Here is a 16,654-nt window from a genome sequence, read left to right as displayed (position 1 = left end):
CATATATATACATCGCCTCACAAAAGAATTACTAACTCGACTTAGCCGAGTAGTAGGCATTATAAGTTTAAGTTTGTTCCTAGTGTTAGCATTATGTTTATAACAGTTTCTAGCAAATTCACTGATGTACATACATTATCAAAAATATATTGAGAGGCAACAGTCAAGATGATTTTTTGCTCTCAATGATAATTCTAACTAACTAATTCTAATTCTAGTAGGCTTCATAAGATACATAATAGCTTTAAGGGTAAATGTATACACTTCTACAATAAAGTCCCAGCCACTGTTCAGGCATTGTCTATAAATAAATTTAAATGTTTTATAAAAAAATGGCTCTGTCGTAAATCCTATTATTCCACTGCTGAATATCTAAATGATCGGACAGCCTGGGACTAGATTGTGATTATTTTATAGCAACTGTACAATATTGTATATTTTTATTGAAAAGAGCGCAAAAAAAAAGAATGCTGGGAGAGTTTCTTGCGCCGCTTCTTCTCTCTCAGAGCGCCATTTGTTTCCGAAGCGGTAGTAGTATCTAGTAGTATAAGAAATGACATCAAAAAGAATTCTAAAGGAATCAATTTTGAGAAAATAAATGCCTTTTATGCCTTTTATGCCTTTTTATGCCTTTTAATGATTCTTTAGAACCTAGGTTATAAATCGCGCGAATAGCCCTCTTCTGTAGCTGAAACATTATTATATTACCGTATTAATATCGGCAGCTCTGAATAGCAATCATGCTTCTTCATCCGAGGTGGCCGCCTGCTACACCGTTAGCACGTGCCGAGGTCTAAACGTAGGTATACAACAGCTCCATCATTGATAAGTTAATGTTTGTAGCACGTGTTGATAGCTTAGTACGTATGTAAACAGTGTAAATGCATGTCCATCGATAATTAATTATATATCTCTCAGTTATGTTTGATATGTAGTCAATGTTTATTCTTAATCCTATGTTATTCTTCACTATGATAGCCAAATATCAGGAGCTCGAGGATCGCTTGTATCTCAGCAGTTAATAATAGGTTTCATTATTAATGTTCGCTGGAATGTATACTTTTTATTACCTTTATCATAAAGTAACTTTTTCATTTGTTTGCCATTAAATAGTTCAAAGAAAAAGTAAAATCAGGAAAGACAAGAGACAATCAAGACATTTACTCATTCTTAGGTCTCAGCATTAATTACCTCTGAACTTGCTACATCTTTTCACGACTTGGTTTCAACGACCGTCTCAAAAATTTATTTTTAACAGCCAGGATCGAGGTAAGATAGACTTTCTGAGTCATTGTTCAACGCAGATAAGTTTTAATTATTTTCAGTTTGCTGAAGCATCGCTGTTAAACATGTAAAAATAGACGGTGATTTGAAGTATACATACAATACATCTTACATTTGGGAACACTTCTTGCTAGGCATAATTGCACTATTGTTGTAACAGGTTGATTTCACATCAATTTCATACAAATACAAATATGTATTTATTACAACAAAATACAAAATATTCATAACAACTCCTTTCAACTATTCAGAATATTTTGAAGCTAGCTCGAAAATATAGCTCTATTTTTCGCTGATCCTCCTTCAATTATTTTATAAACGTGTGACCACTAAGTAAGGCCATATTTTTAAGTACATCATAATTACTTTCACGTATATATAAAAATTCACACAGCTGATGATCTTCTTGTATACCTCACCTATAAATGGGCACAAAAGATAGAGTCGAAGGGAGAGGTGGTAGCGGTGGGTCTGCACATAGCAAAAGCCCACGATCAAGTGTAGACTAAAAAGAAGCTGCTATTTTATCCGCTTCTCTAGAGGTTATCCAAAAGGGTCACTAAGTATTTGGTTGATTGGACCAAGTTTTAAGGTACAGAGTCTTAAAACGTGTAAAAATACTGATGTCCCACAAGGCTGCGTAGTATTCCCTACACTTTCTCATCTGCCAATCAGCGGTATTCATTGCTAAGAAAACAACAGAACAGGGTATACAAATAAAATTTGAAAAACAAAATTTTATGAACGATGCGGGACTCAAACCCACGACCTCCGTCGTTCCGTGCCGGTTCTCTAACCAACTGAACTAACCGTTCGAGTAACGTATCGCTATAAAATCTTGTTTGCTTTGTTCAACTCTCAGGTTGTGGCTTCATCTAGATGATCTACTTTACAGTTGATAACCTGCTCAACCCCAATATTTGCATATTAGGAAATTGACTTGAGATGTCGCTCTTGTAAATATAAACAATATGTTTTTTTAAAAGTGATAACCCTTACTTCAAGGATTAATACACAAATAAAATTTGAAAAACAAAATTTTATGAACGATGCGGGACTCAAACCCACGACCTCCGTCGTTCCGTGCCGGTTCTCTAACCAACTGAACTAACCGTTCGAGTAACGTATCGCTATAAAATCTTGTTTGCTTTGTTCAACTCTCAGGTTGTGGCTTCATCTAGATGATCTACTTTACAGTTGATAACCTGCTCAACCCCAATATTTGCATATTAGGAAATTGACTTGAGATGTCGCTCTTGTAAATATAAACAATATGTTTTTTTAAAAGTGATAACCCTTACTTCAAGGATTAATACACAAATAAAACTTTGAAAAACAAAATTTTATGAACGATGCGGGACTCGAACCCACGACCTCCGGCGCTCCGTACCGGTGCTCAAACCAACTGAGCTAACCGTTCGAGTAACGTTTTCTTTTCGGCTTCATCTACAGGATCTATTTTACAGTTGATAACCTGCTCAACCCCAATATTTGCATATTAGGAAAGTGACTTGAGATGTCGCTATTGTAAATCTAAACAACATGTTATGTTTTTAAAGTGATAACCCTCACTTCCAGGATTAATACATAAATAAAATTTCAAAAACAAAATTGGAACGCCGGAGGTCGTAGGTTCGAGTCCCGCATCGTTCAAAAAAATTTGTCTTTCAATTTTTTTTGTTTATTTATCCTAGAAGTGAGGGTTATCACTTTAAAAACATAACATATTGTTTAGAACAGGGTATGCTTCTTACAGGTTGTTCAGGTTAATACCGTCAGCCGAATTCAGCAGCATCATGCTAACGTCTGGCATTCTACAACCGAGCGTTTTGAGAGAAATATCTTGCCCCGTAGTCACTTTGTGGAATCATTCATCGGCTGAAGTTATCCCAAGCCGATTAGACCTTCAAGTATAGAGCACCCTTGTAACTTAACTTCTGGAAATGAGTCTTGTATACAAGTGAGCAGCATGCCTGTTGAGAAGAGAAGAAAAAAATGGGATAATAAAAGAATATTTTCGCATTTCCATCCGCGTATCGGGACAGCAAGCATTTTTATCGAGTCACTCTCTTTAACTGTAGGGATTCATTCATTAAGTATTTAGGGCATGTCCTCTATATTACTTCAAGTCTTCTTTGATGATACGAGAAATAGTCGTAGCGGTAGTCTTATAGCTCTCGATAAAAGTTTCTGTTTCTTTATAGGATTTCAGCGAATTTTAATTTTAAACATCTTAATAGCCTGTTTAGTTCTGGCAGCACACAGTCGTCTCGATCTGATATGGTTGATCTATCATTTATCTATGAGTATAGATTTATATCTACTACTACTAGTACTACTACTAGAGTAGGATCTATACCTTTGAGTATAGACCTATACCTACTATATTTGGGTTCAGGAAATACAATATAAATTTTTCGTGTGGCTCGTTTGTCCTTGTATTGTACAAAATATTAATTTAATTTTTTTATAGTTAACAGTTAGGTGGTTTTACAAGAAAAATATGGAATTATTCAAATATATACGGTGTGAATGAACCAAATGTCACTAAATGTATATATAGAAGCAACTATACTCTATCATATTATTTAATTATTTACATTCACAGGAAATTAAATAATAAATTGTAAGCTATTGAAGCGCATTGTTTTAAGATTTTTGTTACAGTTTGAAAAATGCTTTTAGTAAGTTGATTATTAAAGTTATACTCTACGTAAAAATAAAACTTGGCAATGTCGTAATTCATTTAAATAATGTTGTCAAAATACATCTGCATACGTTATTGTCCTATGGTTGCATTTTTTGTAGACTCTAATTAATAAAATGTGTGAAGGGACACACGTATGCAAATATACATGGAAGCTATTTGAATATACATATGCGTGTCCACACTAGGCCCCATCAATTATAATTTTAATATATATTCAGTAGCAGTCTGTAGGCATTTAAAAGGCATTTATTTTTCTCAAAATTGATTCCTTTAGAATTCTTTTTGATGTCATTTCTAAAAACTACTAGATACTACTACCGCTTCGGAAACAAATGGCGCTCTGAGAGAGAAGAAGCGGCGCAAGAGACTCTCGCAGCATTATATTTTTGCGCTCTTTTCAAACTTAACTAATTTAAATTGGTTGACATTTAGTTAATGTGATTAAATAATATACATATTGAAGGATTGGATTGGAGTTGTATTGAAGAATACACTCCCGCCATTAAATACAACGTTACTCTATAATGTGTTTTAAGTCTAGTTTCTCTACATTAGTTCTCGTTAGCTTCGTTGGCTTGTAACGACTACTTCAACTGACGTCGTTAACTAATTATAGTGTGGTTTCGATTACAAGCGGAGTCTTAATCAAAAACAAAATAGATTTTTGTCCATGTTCATATAAAAACTTATTCTAACTTTTATCGAGAAGAATCTCATCTCGAGCATTTTCTTTCACTATGACATCATTAACAGTTGAAAATCCAATGCTGTAATTTTACTAAAAACTGAACTAGAGGAGCACCAAACATCGATTTTTGGGGAAAATCTATAACCGAAAATGGCAAATCTAGAATATTATTAAACAGTTATGATAGAACCAATAAAAATTTGAAACAGCCTACATTATATATTACGAATATAAAATCTAACGAAATCTTTAATAAATTTTGTCTCATCCACATGCGGCGTATTTCAAATATTTGAACTTCTGTCGGGGAATCGTAGAAATAACATTTACGTTTTACTAGTTTGACAAATATATATTATTCTGGCAAATTTGGGAAATAACTACAAAAAGAAATTGATACTTGAGAGAGTTTCAATCACCACTTCTTAATTAACTCACTGCGGTAATAACTAATAATTATTGACTTTGGCGTGAAAATTACTGTTTGAAACTATTTTGTGAATAAAAACGATTGGTGTCGTTGTAATTTTTAGTACAAGAATAATAGGAAATCTTTGAAATATTTGTTTTTGCTTTTATACAAACCACGACACATACTAAAAAAAAAGTACGTTAAAAAATTATAAAGTAAGTATATTTATTTTCATTTAATTATGTTTTATTTTAAATTAAAAACTATTATCTCAGTATATTTTTCAAAAGACTTTAAATATAATGATAATATACAAACTACGAACATGATGCAAAGTTCTTTTAAATGTTAACAAAGAGAATATTATAATTAAGACTTAATACAAATGACTAAACGAGATAAGTTGTTTGTGAAAATTCAAACATTCAATTTAAATTAGAAACAATTAAATCTCGGGCACGCCGTGTTTCCACATATTTTCCGTTCATTCTGACCTCAACGTGACAAGCCTTATAAGTTGTTTTAATAAGAATTCTATTTAGGGACTTTTCCTCTCAATCATAATTATTCCAGAAGCACAATATTGAAAATATCACCACATTCGAACAAACAGATCTTTTCTTTCAAAGATTTTTTTATATATATTTTAATTTATGATTTTATGACTTCGTTAAGGCAAAATAGTATGAAAAGAGTTTAGCAGCTGGTTGCTACTACTCGCTTGTGGGAGTTTGTAAAAGTGAGTGCCTTTAGTTATTTTACACACTTCATAGATAAAGGACTCCTCATATAAACAAATAAGAAACATTTTGTTATAAGCTTTCAATTAGGATCAAACATCAGGTATGTTGCTTGTTGAATTAAAATACTCATTATTACCAAAAGTTTACTAGTTTTATTAAATCACGCAAGGAATTTAATATTATGTAACTTGATAGCAATGCTTTATAATATGATTTATTGTATTTATATCATATTATATAATATTCAGAGCCGTATAATGTTACAAATTTTATTTGGTGACACCTGCCCGGAGGGTTCAGCTCTAAAATATAACAAAATGTAACTAATTGAAAGCCGCTTGAGTGTGTCCTAACATAACAATATATGATAATATCGGCTTGACCTTTCCACACTGAAAATATTGTCATGTGTCTGTTTGTTATTGTATTTTGATTAAATCTGAATATTTTATGTTGATTATGAATATTGAAGCCCTATTTTTTAGTATTTTAAAGTTTTAAGTATTCGATAATATTAATCAATTTACAAGATTATATTATATATATACTTATAAATCTATCAAACTATATGAGCCACAACGAAAGCCACATGAATTTAAATCAAATCAAATCAATACAAACATATTTAGTTATAGATAAATTACCTTACACTTGAAATATGTAATTATTTCACACAGCTCTAAAGTCTAAGGTTACACTTTTCAAAAAATATTCGGTATTACAAGTTCTTATTTTCAATTAAATTTACAAATCATTTCAATTATAATATATGCAGAGTGATGCCACAAAAATACTCAAACGTCAAATACTAAATGCCTTACTCGAGTAAGTCAAATAAATGTAAATTAATAATTAAAAATACGATAGTTATTGAGTACATACAAATTGTACAATTCAGTAAATGCATCAATCCACACATAGCGTTAATAAAATAAAGGCATTGTGCGAGCATTTTATTACCTAATAAATAAAAAAATATATAATTAAATTAATTATAAAAAAAAGAAATCAAAATACACGAAGGAGATTTCCCGGTGACAAGATCATCCAGCCACCACAAGTAGCGCGCGTTCATGAGCATGACGCATGGACCAGCCATCGCCTCCCTCGAGCATATTTTAGGGTAGGATAGTTTAATGACCTGCGCCACGTGACTGGCACAAGCAGTGGCATTAAGTGAGAATGACGATGCCTGTCCCTAGATCTCAACCAAATAATAAAAAAGAAAAATATCAGATAACTCAAGATATTATATCGTTATGAGAACTGTTTAAGGAAATAAACTTTTTAACTGTTGCCTCTTAAAGTATTCTTAATAATGTATGTACGTAGGTTCTAGCTGTGATAATCATAGTACCAGGAACAAAAATAAACTTGTAATGCCTACTTTACGGTAAGTCCATTACATTATAGTGTTTCTTGATACAACTGGTATTATAATATTATTATAATTTGAATCAACAATTTGTACATCTGAATCTGTATATGTTCACAAATATGTTTAAGTACTTTACAATTTATTATTCACCACGATTATTTATAACGATACTGCTGATAAAGCTTAACTACTCAATTTCAAATATAATTAAGAAAAAAAATATTTCTACTCAATAAATAAAACTGTCTAATGATAAGATGGATCGCTCCGTTTTACACACAATTGAGAGAATCCTACTTAATGAAGAGAGAAACGTGCTTTATAAACGTTTATCTAATTGTATTTTCTCGAATAAAACTTTAAGACCGACCAACTGTAGTAAACTTCGCAATAGAAAGGGAATAGGGTTTTATAACGATATTTTGTTTTGTACGTTGATTTCAAAACTAATCATTCTTTTCAGTTCTGATGCATATACTGTCTTCAAACAGGTGGGATTTTGACGTTCAATAAACAATTTCAAATTCTGTCAAGTTGAGCAAAAACAAGCGGCACGGCCGTACTATTCTTTTCGTCAACACTTTTGTTTATATGTTTTTAACTTTTATATAAGAGGGGGTGAACGGCCAAGAAGTTCACGGGATGGGGAGTGGTGAGGCAACCGCCCATGGACATCCGCAACTACTGGTGTCAGGAGATTGCTGGCCTTTAATGGAGTGGGAGTATGCTCTTTTCTTGAAGGTCCCTAAGTCGTATCGGTTCGGAAAAACCACAGCCGATAATTGATTCCACAAAATGGCCGTGCGAGGCAAGAAAATTCTTGCAAAACGGTCAGTTTTGGAATGCCAGACGTCAACGTGATGCGAATTCCTCCATAGTGGCATAAAAGAAAATTTTTAGCATCTACAAACCAAACTGCGGTGGATTGAGCTTCATTGCGTGTTTTCGGGTTCATTTCACATGGGTACATTTTAAAGAATGCGTCCATGCTTCCAACTAACAAGGTGGCCACGATATTGTGTCCAATATGGATTAACAAAAGAAGTATTAGAAAGTATTCAGAAATTCAGTATTTCGAAATCCAGTGCTTCTGAACTGCGCGAGGGCTTACTAATATTTATTTACAGAAAGTTTTCTTGAACCATTTTATTATTTACCAGTTTTTTAGAAATGGGAGAGTCACGCTGCCGTCTTTTGACGTCAGCACAATCGGGCCAGACTCGTCCGGGTTAATTACCACACTCGCACAGAATACCGGCGTGAAGTAGCGGCCTACTGCCGCTATGTTTCGCATAGGTTAGTGTCGAGGACCGGTGGCCATTAAGAATATGACAGCGGAACTAAAAAAGATTTTACCCCAGGAGGGTACCGGCTCTACCATAGTTGGAGAATCCATCCCCGGGCACTCTAGCTCGGGCTGCCCTTCGTATTCTGGGGAGGGCACAGAACCGCGCATGACCAAGGACAAACGAGGCAGTATCACCACGGCACCCCGCTTTACACTCAACGTGGACTTTTGCAATATCAGGGGAATTAAGTCCAATTTAAACGCCGTCCACCATCACCTTGAGACGGCGCAGCCGGCCTTGTGTTTCCTTACTGAGACGCAGATATCTCGACCTAGCGATACGTCATATTTAACGTACCCCGGGTACAAAATTGAGCACAATTTTTTGCCTCATGCCGGGGTATGTGTGTACGTTAGGGAGGATATCTGCTGTCGCCGTCTCGGTAATTTTGAGGGTAGGGACCTGTCCACTCTCTAGCTCCGCGTAGATTTAGAGGACCGCGTCCGTATCTATGCGTGTGTCTACAGGTCCCATAGTGGTAACGCAGAAACCGATCATCTCATGGGCTGCGTTCAAGCGGCAATTGACGACGTACTTGCACAGATCCCCTCCGCTGAAATCGTAGTCTTGGGTGATTTCAACGGGCACAATGCCGAATGGCTTGGGTCACGTACCACAGACTACGCAGGGCGATCTGTGCATAATTTTGCATTAGCGTATGGTCTGTCCCAATTGGTTGAGTCGCCAACGCGGCTCCCGGCTGTGGATAGCCACATGCCGTCCTTATTGGATCTTGTGCTGACTACACATCCCGATGGTTACCAGGTCTTTGTCGACGCCCCTCTCGGAACGTCCGACCATTGCCTGGTCAGGAGTGTAGTGCCTATCCGACGCTAACGTCGCAGACCACCAGCGACCCGCCGCGTTTGGCACTACAAGTCAGCAGATTGGGATAGGATGCGTTCTTTTTTTGCATCCTACCCTTGGGGCAGGGTTTGTTTCCCTTCGGATGATCCTAGTGCCTGCGCCGTTGCAGTAGCCGATGTGATACTACAGGGTATGGATATTTTTATACCAAACTCTGTAGTACCCATCGGCGGCAGATCACAGCCCTAGTTCGATGCGTCAGTTAAAGCATCTGACTGCAAAAAACAGGCGTATCGAACTTGGGTTGCGGCGCTGGGCACAAAGGATCCGAACTGCACAGTTCTTAAGAGGAAATACAACCGTGCCTCCAGATTTTTAAGCGGCAAATCGCCCGTGCAAAGTCAAAACACGTCGTCAAAATCGGCGAGCAGCTTTCCAGCTACCCGACCGGAACACGCAAGTTCTGGTAGTTGTCGAAAGCTACTCTTGGTAACTTCAGCCAGCCGTCCATGTCGCCGTTGCACATGAGGAATGACACCCTGGTCCATACGGCAAAAGAGAAAGCCAATCTCTTGTGCACTCTTTTCGCCTCCAACTCGACTCTTGATGACAACGGAAAAACACCGCCGACCATCCCGCGGTGTCAGAGCTCTATGCCTGAAGTACAGTTCAGACAGAAAACTGTTAGGCGAGCTCTATTTTCGTTGGACGTCATTTCTCCAATCGTGCTTAGAACGTGTGCCCCTGAGTTGACGCCGGTGCTAACGCGTTTATTCCGGCACTCTTATTCTAAAGGCGTAGTCCCTGACTCATGGAAGTCCGCCCTTGTCCATCCGATCCAAAAAAAAGGAGACAGTTCAGATCCGGCAAACAACAGGCCTATTGCTATTACCTCCCTGCTCTCCAAAATCATGGAGAGCATAATTAGCCGTCAGCTCTTGGTATACCTAGAGGGTCACCAGTTGATCAACGACCGACAATACGGGTTTCGCCATGGTCGGTCGGCAGGTGATCTTCTGGTATACCTGACACATAGATGGGCTGCGGCTATTGCAAGCAAGGGAGAAGGCCTGGCAGTTAGCCTGGATATAGCGAAGACCTTTGATCGTGTATGGCACAAGGCGCTCCTCTCCAAACTTCCATCATTTGGGCTTCCCGAGAGCTTGTGCAGGTCCTCCAGCTTCCTCACTGGGCGTAGCATACAGGTCGTTGTCGACGGATATTGCTCGAACCCGAAGCCCGTGAATTCTGGAGTGCCCCAAGGCTGTGTGCTGTCTCCCACGCTGTTTCTTCTACATATCAATGATATGTTAGACACCTCCAACATTCATTGCTATGTAGACGACAACACTGGTGATGCCATATACACGGGCCATGCAGGTCTCTCTCGGGAAATCGTTGACCAGTGCCGGGAGAAACTTATGTCTTCTATCGAGTCCTCTCTTGAGAAGGTCGCGGAATGGGGAAAATTGAACCTTGTCCAATTTAACCCCCAAAAGACTCAAGTTTGCGCGTTTACCACTAAAAAAACCCCATTTGTCGTATCACCGCTCTTCGACAACACTTCCCTCAAAGCCTCGCCTAGTATCGGAATACTGGGTCTCGAAATCTCGAGCGATTGCCAATTTCGTGGTCATCTGGAAGGCAAAGCCAAATTGGCTTCAAAGAAACTGGGCGTCATTATTAGAGCACGGCAATACTTCAAGCCGGCCCACATACTAGCGCTCTACAAAGCGCAGGTCCGGCCAAACATGGAGTATTGTTGTCATCTCTGGTCTGGCGCACCCCAGTATCAGCTCGATCCATTTGACCGCGTGCAACGCAGAGGAGCTCGAATTGTCGGGGACCCAGTGCCCTGTGAACGGCTGGATCACTTGGCGTTGCGTAGAGACGTCGCTTCATTGTGTGTCTTCTACCGCATTTATCACGGGGAGTATTCCGAAGAGCTGTTTAGCCTGATTCCTGCCGCCAAATTCCACCTTCGTACGACACGCCACAAGTTAAGATATCATCCTCACCATCTGGATGTCTGGCGGTCCTCCACAATGCGGTTTTCAAGGAGCTTTCTTCCACGTACTACAAAGCTGTGGAATGAGCTTCCTTGTGCGGTGTTTCAGGGACGATACGAGATGGGTACCTTCAAAAAAAGCGCGTACACCTTCCTTAAAGGCCGGCAACGCTCCTGTGATTCCTCTGGTGTTGCAAGAGACTGTGGGCGGCGGTGATCACTTAACAACAGGTGACCCGTACGCTCGTTTGTCCTAAATACAAACTCATATAGCGGTATGTTTTTTTTTTATGGAATAGGAATTCCATAAAAAAAAAACATACCGCTATATGAGTTGTGTATTCATTCGGGTATTGTTTCGATTAGTAACTAGGCCAAGAAACAAAAATTATGGATTCCTTTAAATCTATTTTAGATTTATTTGTGTCAGCTTGATGTGTTTACAAGCGCTACCAACGTCATGAACTGTCATAAGACATTAGACATTTTTCACATTTTTAAGTTCACGATATATGATTGATTAGATTACATCCCAATTAATTATAACATTTATTTAACTACTTACTGTGTTAGTATTGTTTTATATAATAATAACTATAATTTTAGAAATAACTATAATAGGATTTTGTATTCAATTCATTGATTAACTTGATTCGTGTAAGTTAGTTGGCACTACTGTAGTGCAACAACAACAACAGTTGGTAGCATCACCACTGTGACGTGCCCTATATAATCCAGAGCGCTCAGTTCGAGAGAACATTAATTATTGTGAATTGTAAGGGGTAACGCTGCCCAAATTGTATTGAGTCATTTATTATAATAATAATTATTAGTGGAAATACTAAAATACAGATTTTTATTTTAAGTGTGTTTAAATTACCAACCCCTTCTACATTTGTTACTCTTAAAAATATGATGATTTTGTTGTTACGCTATTATATTCAAACTGGCACAGCCGACGCTCTATCGATAGCACCTCTCTTTCTTTTGACTTCTGCAAAGGGAACTTAATAAATTAAATAGATGTCAACATACCGACGTCTATTCAATTATTTTTAACATTTTAAAAACAAATGTATGAAAATTTTACAGAATACTATTAAGATGTCATAATTATTAAAAAGCTTTCTCAAAAAGTAGTTAGGAAATGCGGAAAATTGGTGGAATTGGTACGATTCTGTTCTAGATTGTGTTATTGGTGATCTAACTTTACGTAACTTAAAATATTGGAGGATTTTAGTGATGCTGGTGTACCAACAATGAATTAATGGTCGACCCTAATAAGGCGGAACTAAGAATGTTAGCACTGCAGCTGCAGAATGATGGCAAAATGTGGGGGGCTCCACCCTAGAATCATTCTTTGACTGACCAATGATAAGCAACAACATCCTTTCCTACTGTGAAGATAACATCCTATCCGTAGTACCGTAGTACAGTAGGTTAGGTTCTTACATAGTAAAAAATATTAAATTTCAATTATGTGATCCCTGGTGTGACTGACCAATGATAAGCAACAACATCCTTTCCTACTGTGAAGATAACATCCTATCCGTAGTACCGTAGTACAGTAGGTTAGGTTCTTACATAATAAAAAATATTAAATTTCAATTATGTGATCCCTGATGTGGATCCCTGGTGAGCAGAGTGCGGGGCAGTACCAACAGCATTCTAAAGATGATTGCGAGCAGGTTGGATTGCAGATATGTGGGTCATTGCTGCAGTATTTCTAACGGAATGGTGCAGCGGTGACACACATCTGTAACTTAATAAGTAATAGGTTTAGGATAAGTACTAACATAGAAAATAAGTTTGCTGTATTACTAACAATTAATATGAGTCATGATACTCGAAATAAAGATTTATTATAATTAAACTTACCTATAACTTGGGTCAAAATTATTTAGGATAGTTAGTCTCTATTTAGAAAGTATGGGCGGGAATGGCGCCCTAAATTCGGATGATCCACAAGCCTGATTAGTCTCGTAAAGACAATATAAATTATCATATTTTACCTAAGAGTTTTACCTTCTAAGTAATTAATATACTGATGATTTAAATATATTTACTTTTACAAGTGGTCGTGAAGTGCTCCTCATCGGGTGCTTCACAAACTTGTGCAAATAAATATGTCTCGTCGTATAAATAATACAGATGAATGATCAAAACAGGAGAGAGTATTGTTATTTGTTTAACTTGGAATGTATTGTTTGACGATAATAATATATACATTCGATAATAAAATTTATCATTTAATGTGTGATGTTTTAATATTTTTATTAATTTATACTTAATATTATTTAAATAAAAACGGTCAAGTACGCCACCACCTTACAATATATTAAAGTTCTGTTCTTCCAATCAAGGTAATTTTTAAGATTTTACGAGAAACAATGCCAATTATATTTCTTTAAATTGATTTCCTCGGTGCTTACCCCGTGAAGATATCATTAATTAAATTAAATAATACAGCTTTTCAACGCCGTAGCGCTGCTGTAGCCACCAAACATAGTAACAATTGCATTTTTTTTTTTGGAATTTGGAACTTAAATGTAGTGCTGAGAAAAAAAAGAAGCAGTCAAGAAACAAAAATCATTTAGCAACTTTCAAAGTTGAGATTTACACTAAGCTTATCAGTATGACTGTACACTGAGACTACACACAACAAAATCTGATAACTTTAATGTCTTAGAAAAAGAGGGAAATATCAGACAACAGATACAAGTTTTTTGAAAGTGATTTCACTTCTCAAATGACTGTACAACCACATTAAATAAAATAATTGTCTATCTATAAACATCACAATATAATATAGATGTACGTTAAACAAAGTCATATTAACATGTTAATTAAAACTTTTCATGTAACCAATGTTTACCCGTAATATTCAGAACGTAATTAGTTGACTTATTAAGTTATTATAATAATTGATGTTGACGCTGATTGAATCAGGGGTTTGTGTTTAATCCGTCGGCATTAATCAACTTGACAACAAAGACAACGTGGCTCACCTTGTTATTAGATCCCGTCACGTCACCCCCTTCAATATTACCAAATTATTATAATGTTAAAGGTAAGTTATACTTTGAATTACGTACTTATAATATTTTTAGGGTTTTCTGCCGCTGTCCGTTCCACGTCAGATCAAGTCACATCAAAATAACTTTATTAATTGAGCTCAAAAACAACATGAATGTTAAAAGTTTATTCATACATTTCGGAAATTAGTTAAACCTTAATCAGAAAGGTGGTGAGAAAGTTGTTGAAATTCTTTTATATAAATAATTAATGGTGAATCACTTAACAAATAATTTTTAAATAATTCTACGCAAAAGTGATGCAACAAAAATATTCAGACTTAACGACTTACTCGAGAATGTGAAATATGTAATAATATGTAAATTAATTATAATAAAATTCACACGAGTTACTGTGTAGTACAGTAAATGTATCAATCCTCATATACTTTAAAAAAATAAAAGTATTGTGTGAACACTATTACACCCAATTACGGAGACATCTCTCTTCTCTTTCTTCGGTATACTAATTATGTTAGTATAAGAGGAATTTCATTTTCTAAAATATATTTATTTTTAGTCAACACTGAGCTCATAAAATGGAAGCTTATTTTGTGGCAATTAGATTTTATTAGTCTCTGTGGTACTATGTGGTATTAAAATTAATAATAATTAGTTAATTAACCACTATAAACAGAATTATTTAAATATCGTTATGCGAATGGTCAAATAGAAATCTATGGATATTGAAATAATTAAAAAATTGAGTTCTCAAAAGCAGGTTTCGTGAGGAAATCGATTTTATATTTACGATAATAATTATTGTTCCTGTCCTTACCGAACCTCTGGAGCATAAATTTGAAACGCACTTGAATGGTTTCTTGAGTTTGATCAATCATTCATCAAGAAAAAGAAGCTTTTGTGAATAATGAGAAGGAAATATTAAACGAAGCTCCTTCAACCTGACGAGAGAACTCAAACGGGTTTTGTGTTGGGAAACGTATTTAATGACTTACTTTCGTTTATACAATATGAATGTAAAATAAAAACATAAAAATGAATAAATTATATATACAGGATGTGGCGTAATGAACTCTCGAGAAGGTAAAATGATGGAAGTTTTGACAGAAGTGAATAGTGCCATACACGATCAAATGCCTTCTCTATATACAGACTAACTGCCAGCTCTTCTCCCTTGCTTTCGATAGCCCTCGCCATCTATGTGTAAGGTATATCAGAAGATCACCCACTGACCAAACATGGAAAAATGGAAACGCTGAATATGGAACCGGTACCGTCGGTCGTTTATCAACTGGTGACCTAGGTATACCAAGTGCGGGCGTTTAGTTATGTTCTCCATGATTTTGTAGAGCAGGGACGAAATAGCAGAAGTGCTCTAGTTTAACGCATACTGTCTCCTTTTTTTTAAGATGGACAAGAGCTGACTTCCATGAGTCTGGGCCTATGCCTGTTGAATAGGAGTGCTGGAATACACGTGTCAGCACCGGCGTCATTAAAAAGCATAAAAGGTTTTTATTTTTCTAAAATTGAATCCTTCAGAACTATTTTTGATGTCATTTCTAATATACTATATACTGGTAAACTACGGTACGCTTCAGAAACAAATGGCGCTCGGAGAGTGAAGAAGCAGCGCAAGAAAGTTTCCCAGCTCAACTCTCCAATTTCAGGAGCACCCGTTTTGAGTGCATTGGGATAAATGCCTACCGGCCCGCTTCGTTGGCGTTATATCAAATTATATATTTCTAATAAATTATGCTAATATACACCAGCCATAGAAAAGCTCACTCACCCGCACATTTAATCAGGTGTCATAGCTGACATCAACTCACATTGTTGCAGGCAGACAAGGGTATTTAATTATGATACTTTTGTAAGGAATCATACGTAGAGAAAATGGAATTGATATTATTGAAAACAATAAAATGAAGTGAGACCAGTTGGGTACAATACCTGACGTAACGGAAATGTGACGGAGACGGAACGAGCCTCCAGCCGGAACATGGCGACACCCTTCCGATATACACAGACACCTTTATTGTATCACACATTGTGTTTATATTATACGAGAAGAGATTATAGTAGCTACGTAAAGATCGATTATGAAATTGTATTATATCAATATTAAAATACTGCCACACTTAAAATAGTACGAGGTTATTTCCGTATGTTGGTAGCAAACGCGTAATTTAAAATTAATAATGTAATATCAGTTATTTAACATTTTAGGAAAAGCTGTTTTT

The sequence above is a fragment of the Leptidea sinapis genome, chromosome 43, assembly GCF_905404315.1.
Source record: "Leptidea sinapis chromosome 43, ilLepSina1.1, whole genome shotgun sequence".
Taxonomy (NCBI): domain Eukaryota; kingdom Metazoa; phylum Arthropoda; class Insecta; order Lepidoptera; family Pieridae; genus Leptidea; species Leptidea sinapis.
Note: the sequence above shows the minus strand (reverse complement) of the source record.